The sequence below is a fragment of the Crinia signifera genome, chromosome 2 (genome assembly GCF_055691185.1).
Source record: "Crinia signifera chromosome 2, ASM5569118v1, whole genome shotgun sequence".
Taxonomy (NCBI): domain Eukaryota; kingdom Metazoa; phylum Chordata; class Amphibia; order Anura; family Myobatrachidae; genus Crinia; species Crinia signifera.
In genome coordinates, this window is record NC_139218.1 from 281,526,798 (window position 1) to 281,535,908 (window position 9,111).

Sequence of the window (9,111 nt, forward strand, 5' to 3'; positions counted from 1 at the left end):
AGTCCAACGGGCAGACCGAAAGGGTCAATCAAGCATTGGAGCAATATTTACGCTGCTTCGTCTCCAAATGTCAGAGCAATTGGGCCGAACTGGTACCTTTAGCAGAATTTGCTTATAACAACTCGTATCATACGGCCTCCAAAAGCTCGCCTTTTTTGTGTAATTTCGGGTTCCATCCCAAGTGCAACTCCTTCTTTGTTCCGAGGGGTTCCTCTCGGCCGCCCTTCTCCACAGTGTCCTTCCTTAGGAAGTCGTGGCAAAAGGTTCATTTGGCTCTGAGGCAATCTTCAGCACGTTCAAAAATTTTTTTTGACAAACATAGGAGACCATGTTTTTTCCAAGTGGGGCAAAAGGTGTGGTTGTCTACTCGCCACATTAAGCTTCGCCAGAGATGTCCCAAATTAGGGCCCAGATTCATCGGTCCATTTTTGATCACTGCTCAAGTCAATCCGGTGGCATTTAGGTTGCAGCTCCCCAGAGCACTGCGGATCAATAATGTCTTTCATTGCTCTCTTCTTAAACCAGCCTCGATGGCTTCCCAATCAGGGCCTGCTTCCAACCGCGAACCAGTCCTCATTCAAGGGCACAAAGAATTCATAGTAGAACAGATATTGGATTCCAAGGTTGTTCGGGGTCAACTGAAATTTTTGGTCCATTGGAAGGGGTTCGGAGAAGAGGAGAGGTCTTGGGTGCCTGAGCGATTGTTACATGCGCCCAGGCTCAAAGCAGAGTTCTTTAAGACCTTCCCATTCAAACCTGGTTGTAAGGGTTCGGTGACCCCTCCTCAAGGGGGGGGTACTGTTAGGAGCTGCACGGGCAGCGCCTCCGCTCGCCCGGCAGTCTCCTCTGTTCTTCCGGCGGTTGCCGGGTTACCGCGACACCGTCGCGTCATCAGCCGGGAGCTTCCGGCAGGCAGTCAGGCTGCCGGCGTACAACCCCTTCCCCCCCTGCCGCAGCGGTTGCCAAGGCGACGGAGGACGCCTGGCGGCCGCAGGGAGGAAGAGGTGTGCATGACGCCGCACGCAGCGTCAGGGTAGCGCTTGGCGCGCTATTTAAACTTGGACACTGGGACACTCAGACGCCGGCTATAGCTCCTGATTTGGCGTCCTGAGTGTTTCCGGTTCCAGGCTCCTGCTCACCCGTGGTTCCTGGTTTCCAGTCCCTGTTCCTGGCTGCCTCCAGAAACCTTGCTTGCGTCTGCCTGCTGATATCCTGGTGTTCAGATAAGTTGGGAGACTCTCACTCCTTGCCTCCCTTACTGTCATTTATATTGTGTCAGCATATTGTGTATTGTTACACCCGTCAGCAGTTCTTATTGTGTCAGCATATTGTGTATTGTTACACCCGTCAGCAGTTCTTATTGTGTCAGCATATTGTGTATTGTTACACCCGTCAGCAGTTCTTATTGTGTCAACATATTGTGTATTGTTACACCCGTCAGCAGTTCTTATTGTGTCAACATATTGTGTATTGTTACACCCGTCAGCAGTTCTTATTGTGTCAGCATATTGTGTATTGTTACACCCGTCAACATCTTGGATTGTGTCAGCATACCGTGTACTCAGCACCTGGGTACACCTTGTGTATTGTGATACCAGTCAGTTTGGCCACGGTACTTTGTCTGGCCTGCTGCCCACAGCATTAGCACCGCGGGTCCCAGCCCAGTCCGCTATCCACTGACACCCCCCTCTGTGGGGCAGGGTGGTTCTCGCCTCCTTGGTTTCTTAGGTAGATTTCCCCTTGTTTACCTCCGGCCTTGGCGGCTGCGTTGTCACTAGTAAGACCAGGTGGCATCGGGGTGGGAGCCTGACTAACGGGCTCCCACGAACGCGGCTATTATTGGTGAAGGTTAGCTTAGCACGCATCCGCCAATTCCAAGGGGTGACAACGGAGTTAGGGTAGGCGAGATCTCCCTGTTCCTAACACAAATCTGGAATAATTGGCTTAACACGTTCAGCTAGAATTTTAGTTAAAAGCTTGTAATCCAGATAGTGAGTTAGGATATTGGCCTATAAGAGGCCGGATCTGATAAGTCCCTTCCTGGCTTGGGGAGGATACGGATATTGGCTATATTAAATTCAGTTGGGACTGCAGGGGCTTTCAGTATTGAGTTAAATACTTTCACTAGACATGGGGCAATCTTATGATGTAGTAATTTATAATATTCAGACGTAAAGCCATCAGGGCCTGGGGTCTTATGTGGTTTTAATTTTAAAATGGTCTCCTGTACCTCTTGAAGTGTGATATCCCCGATAAGGGCCAAAGTTTTTTCTGGAGATAGTTGGGGTACAGGTAAATTATCCCAAAATGATCGGCTCTGATCAGGGTTTAAGGGGGGGTCTAAGTATAAATTATTGTAGAAATGGTTTAGTACCAGGGCTATTTATTGATTAGATGTTGTTTTGGTGGAATCAGATCTTTTCAATGGTTGAATAATAGAAGGGGGACGTTGTCCCCGTAAGAGATTTGACAGGAGTTTTCCCGATTTGTTGCTGTATTTGTGGAACCTGAAGTCCTTATTAAAGGAGTACCATGACTCTATTTTTAACATTATATTTTCTTATCTATTTCTGGCCTGTGTGTATAATGTTCTATTCAACATAGTGGGGGTTACTTTAAATGTTTTTAAATGTGGCCGTTAACTGGGTTTGAGCTTCTAGATAGTTTTGGGTGTCTTTTCGTTTTTGAGAGGCAGAAAAATAAATGATCTCCCCTCTTATAGTAGCTTTTGAAGCCTGACAATATAGGATTGGATTAGTAGCCAGGGTATCACTATTGACATCATGGTATAGGTCCCAGGTCTTCAAATTTTATTTTGAAGTTTATGTGAGGACGCTAAGGAGGATGGGCATCTCCAGGATATGTATGATGTTTGTTCTCTTGTCAGCCTAAGTTTTAACCATACCACAGCCTGGGCTGACAAGGTTATTGGCTCTATTTGTACATGTTCTATTTTGGGTCTATTCGTGATAATTGAACAGTGGCGGACAACAGGCATGTGAAATCTTTTTCAATGGGGTTTAATGTCCTCCATATATCTAGTAATTATAATTGAGTCGCCATAGCTTGTACTCCAAACTTGGGGAGTTTAGGTCTTTTAGAATTTAGGATTTGTCTGTCTAAGATAGGGGATGATATCAAGTTAACATCGCCTCCCAGGATAATCGGGGTCTCGAGATATGGTGTAAGAAGTGATATTACCTTTAGAAAGAATGGCTTGGAGTACACATTTGGTGCATATATAGTCATGCATATAAAAGATTGAAGTTCATATTTCAAATGACATAATAGATATCTACCACCGGGATCAGCCACCACATCTGATACCGTTATGGGCAAGTGGGATCTTACCAACACTGCCAAGCCCCGGGCTTTTCAGTTGTAAGGGGCCGCCGCCGCCGCCACCACCACCACCAGCCTCCAGCTCAGCGAACTCAGTTTTAACGATTCTGTTGCACTTAGATGCGTCTCCTGTAAGAGAGCCACATCTAGTCGCAGTTTATATAGGTACAGTAACACCTGTTTGTGTTTTTTTGGGGAATTAATTCCCCCTATGTTCCAGCTACCCAACTTGAGAGCCATTCCCTCGTTGTAAAATAGCAATGCAGTAATGTTATCCTGAAAGGTAAAGAAGGTACAATAAATCTTCCAAATTCAGTTTCTTGGAGTAGAGTCGCAAGTTAGATATCTGAAGGGAGTATACGGATGAAAGGAGGGAGGTCAGAAGGAGAGAGGGGGATGGAATGTGGAAACAATAAAATAAGAGAACAATACTTCCGTGGTATATGACGATAACTTTGGATCATTACTATCTAACTTCTAGGCAGAGAGGCCTGACTCCTAAGGTCAGCCACTCATACTATAAAACTTTAAAGCTAACAACCCCATATAACACGAAATACAGCCAAGTTATATATTTAGGATGAGAGAAGGAGAAAAATACTTGCTCATGTCTGGAAAACATACTACAGGCGTCTAGTTTCAACATATAATTTCTGGATATACAGAAGTCCTCAGTACCACCGTACTCTACTGCAGAACGTCCTGGAAGAAATTAATCATTAGTAAAGAGAAGTACTGTAAATAAAGTGCTCCATGGCTTCAGAACTCGTCTGGCAGCTTTAAATCCTCATCTGTGTACTGTATCCAGAACAATCTGAAGCAAACCAGGGGGAACATGGAATGTATCTGCAGAATTGCACGTCGTCAGTCACAGTCAGACATATGCATAGGGTTCTTGTCGGAGTCAGTGATTTCTTTTAAATAAGCCTCAGCATCATGGACAGACATGAAGTCTTTGAAATGTGATCCTTCGAATATCCGGAATCTTGCCGGGTACAGAAGGGCGAATTTGCGGCCATCTTGGATCAGCTTTGTGCATACGGGGAATAAATCTTTCCTGGCCTTGGTTAACTCTGCAGAGTAGTCTTGGGCAAGATCTTCTGCCCCTCCTAGGTAATATACCTATTTTTCCTAGAGGCAGCCCAGAACAACTCTTTATGCAAGTAATTTAATGTTTTAAAAATTACTGCACATGGCCTTGTGGTTTCTGAGGGCCTAATCCGTGGGCTCTTTCTATCACCAAATCAGTGCATCTGTCTAGTACAGTGGTAGCCAACCCTAGTCCTCGAGAGCTACCAACAGTTCACATTTTCCAGACAACCTAGCTGCTGCACAGCTGCACTCAATCACTGACACATTTTAAAAGATACACAGATGGAGCTAATTAGCTCACTTGTGATTCTGTGAGACCTGCAAAACATGCACTGTTGGTAGCTCTCGAGGACTAGGGTTGGCTACCCCAGGTCTAGTATGTTGAGAAGGCCCGGTAGTTTAATTTAAATAAAGTCATAGAGCTCCTGTCTGTTTCTAGAAGCTCAACAATTCTCATGTTGTTCCTTCTTGACCTATTTTCAAGGTCCTGGACCTTATTTTGTAATTGCTGGATAGTCTTGGTATGATCCTCTGATGTCTTTTTGATTTCAAATACCTCCGCAAATATTTCCCCCACCCTCTTCTCAGTTTCTAGGACCCTTTGCTGCAGCTGTACCAATTGCCTATTAATATCTGCTATCTGCTTTTCTAAAAGTGGACTGACAGCAGCTCTCACCGCCAATCCCAGATCTCCATAAAGCACGGGAGAAGCTGAATCTGGTATAGAGACAGAGGTTACCGGGTGCGGGACGGCATTAAAGTGTGTGGGGACATAACTGGAGGAATGCGGTGGTGCAGATACCTGTGTGCCTTCCACAGACTGCTCATCATCGGATGCCTCAGTCAGCCCCATCTTGGATTTCCTCTCCCTTTTCTCTTTGTCCCGTGCGGCGTGGCTCTTTGGGCTGGGCATGACAGTAAAGTATCTGTCCATGCAGCGTTGGTGTTCTGCCAGCATTTAGGGTAGGTTATGGGTTGTTGTGGAGGCTAGTAGCCTAGTAAATGGTGAGATGAGCGGCCGATGCAGCAGAGCCAGCTCTCTTAGCTGCTGCACATGGAGCCGCCGGAACCGGAAGTCTGCCGACTGCTGTTTAAATAGATATGTAATGGGGTCCGAGTTTGCCACATGTGCAGGATGTCATCCCATCTTGGATGTTTTTTCAAAGCAGCAATTATTTACCAGATTGGTTTTGCCTTGTAAATAATTGCCCCTTTAAAAAGAGATCTGAGGTTGCCTCACATCCAGCACCTCGGAAAATTCTCCTGTCAGTCTAATTACTTATGTATATTAAGAAAATACTCTTAAAATAGTGAACTGTGTCTTATGTCAGAGCAATTGAATTCCATATACTTTGGCTTATATACACACAAGAATTGGTTCACACTGACCGTTTATCACGGACACCCGACGAACACTGAGAACATACATGCAGTTTTAATCAGTAACCCCCTAGTATAGTAATTCAGCAATTATCTAATAGCTATTATCTCAGGTTTTTTTTCCATTACAATTCGATCAGTATGAGTAGTGATGGCATTGATTATCACATCACCCTGTGAACACAAAGAATGGCACATTTGTATCTCATGTTGTACTGGCAATTAATGTAATATTGCGGGTAAGTGTATTACTTCCTTGCATACAGTACTGCACAATCCTTCTAGTCACTGTATTCAAAGAGTGGTGATCTCTATAGCAGATCCATTGATTAGTTGGTGTACACAATTAATGCATTACTTATCATCTCAGTACAAAGTAAGTAAAGTTATATTCCTCTTATAACTGAAAATATATTGAATATACTTCAATATATGAAAAAAATCTCCATAAAGGGATATTTCCAAGTGATGGGGGGGGGGGCTCCCTGTGGTGGGTTAGGGTTAAAATTCACCATCAGGGGCAGCGAACCCCTGCGGCATTGAATAGGGTGACAGGTAGGGCTGGCAGAGAACGCTCCAGCCCTCTGGAGCCCTGCGAATGTGCAGCAAATCCTAAACAGGATTCGCTGCACATCCCATAATTTATCATCGAATTCTGCCCATACAGGTAGGTATGTCACTTTCTCACACACTACTATTTAAAAGTTTGGAGGTCACTTAGAAATTTCCTTATTTTTTTAAAGAAAAGCACTGTTTTTTTTCAATGAAAATAATAGTAAATTAATCAAAAATATACTGTATACATTGCTGCGGTGATAAATGACTATACTAGCTGCAAATTACTATTTTTTATAGGAATATCTACATAGTAGTATAGAGGCCCATTTGCAGCAACCATGAATGAAGCTGCGAGTTGAAGACCTGCGAGACGTATCTCTAACTAGTCACTCTAATGTACTTGTTTTCTTGCTCAGGGACCTTCCACTTCTGGTTAGAGCCTGTTTGTGCTGTTCTCTGAAGGGAGTAGTACACACCATTGCAGGAAATGTTTAGTTTCTTGCTAAATTTCTTGCATGGAATAGCCTTCATTTCTAAGAAAAAAAAAAAACATAGAATGTTTCACATTCTCTTTTTTTCCTGGCCATTTTGAGAGTATAATTGAATGCCCATATGTGATGCTCCAGATACTCAACTAGCTCAAAGGAAGGCCAGTTTCTTAGCCATTTTCTTTTTGCATGACAAATTAATATAACATCTGGTACTTATGTATTATCTGGACTCCCATGTTAAATGCACCCCATTTTTTCATACCCCTACTATCCAACTACGCATGGAGTTGATTTTATATAGTGTGCGAGCCACCGTGCCCGAAGCGTGGTGAGCGCAGCAAGCCCCGCAAGGGGGCGCGGTCTCATAAGAAAAATGGGAGTCCAGATATTACATAAGTACCTAACATCTTATTTAACGTCACATTAAAGTTCAATTTCACATTCTCTGTAATTATATAAATATATATTCCAATTATCCCTCCGCAGGAGTGGGGGGGAATTTGAACACTCTCCTTTATAAACAAGATAGCCACTGGGTTTTGTGTAAATCACAATTGTTTCATTTATTTCAGCATGTCATATTTCATCATGCCCCGACGTTTCAGTCCATGCCCGGACCTTTATCAAGGAGCATTTGGGATGAGTCATCAGCATTTCATATGGCTTTTACCTCAGCCCTGAAATAGACAGGAACAGCCAGTTCCAGTCTCCTCCAGGGCTGAGATATTAGAAATCATTTTCATAGTGAGCAATGTCCTGGTCTCATGAGAGCAGTATAGGTGGTTATGAGAAAGTGGTGAGCACATAACCGTATGGGGGAAGTGTTGCTACATAGGCTGGGTCTGGTGCTTCCCCTCACAGCTCCATGCTCACCATGAGGGGAAGGCCTGGGGGCTGTCCTGGTGTTCTCAGCCATAGGGGTGGTGGGTCCAGTCCAGGTTTTCTTATGGCAAAGTTGAGTTGAGGACACATGATGGTCCTGTGCTTCGTGGTAATAATGCAGTCCTTCAGAAGTAATTTTGGTTTGTTGTTTGCCTTCTGGTTTCCTTCGGTTTAACGCCGGTATAACGCTTGCATTCATTTAAAATTAACCCTTTATAACTAGACCCCTAACGTCCCAGGGCCCAAACTACACTGAATATATCAGCCTAAAGAAACAAATAGTAAGCACTGATAGCCCCGTACAAAGCTCACACAGTTAGTGAGCAGAAGAAGTGACAGTGTAAACGTGTCTATACCAGGACAGATCTACTGCACAGCCCAGAGCCATGCGGTCCCTGCTGTTGGAAGCGGACAACACCAGCAAGGAGCTGACAAAGCGGGCACAGTGGTTTTTATTGGTGCTGTATGCATGATAGACATTCATATAATCGCTTGGGCCGCAAACTTCAAGGGGACAGCTACGCCGAGCTGCCTAAACATGTGCTGTTGATACATTTAAAAAAAATAAAAATATCTTAAAGCATGCAGTTAAAGGAGCGCTATGCCCATAAAGCACATAGCGCTCCTTCATACATCTACCCCAGTGTCCCTCACAGATCAGTCGCTCAGCAACCCACACACACACGCTCCCTTAAGATGGCCGCTCCCCAACTGCCAACAGTTACAGCACCATGCTCCTGTCTCAGTGCTTGCCAGCTACATCACATCAAGATGATACAGCCTGGCTGAAAAGTTTGTGACTTGCCGCAGGGAAAGGGTAAAGCTACCCATACACCTACAAATTTATTGTCAGATCTGGCTGGTTGGAACAAAAACCTGGTAGTATCTAAATGACAGTTTTCCAGCATTTCCAAGCAAATAGTCAACGGTCATTTGGTCTCATACGTAACCATGTTTTTCTTCCAACCAGCCAGATCTGACAATAAACCTGTAGGTGTATGGGCAGCTTTACCCTTTCCCTGCGGCAAGTCACAAACTTTTCAGCCAGGCTGGATCATATAGTGCGGTGGAAAATGGCACAAAAGACTGTTCAATATCCGTGACAGTCTTTGATGGGGTGCCACACTCTTCTGAAATACAAAAGTCCGCTGCTTTCCTGAGCATTAAATAACCTGCTGGTTATCTTTTCACTTGATAGTGCTTAACTAACAGATCTTCTTGTGCAATTCTAATAGAATAGGGAAGCATAGATGCATGACTGTAAACCATAATATATCCACTAGCCCATTAACAATTTCACCTGTTTTATTTCTTAACATATTTATCTGACATTTTTAAAATTGTAATATTTCAAAATGAATTTCCA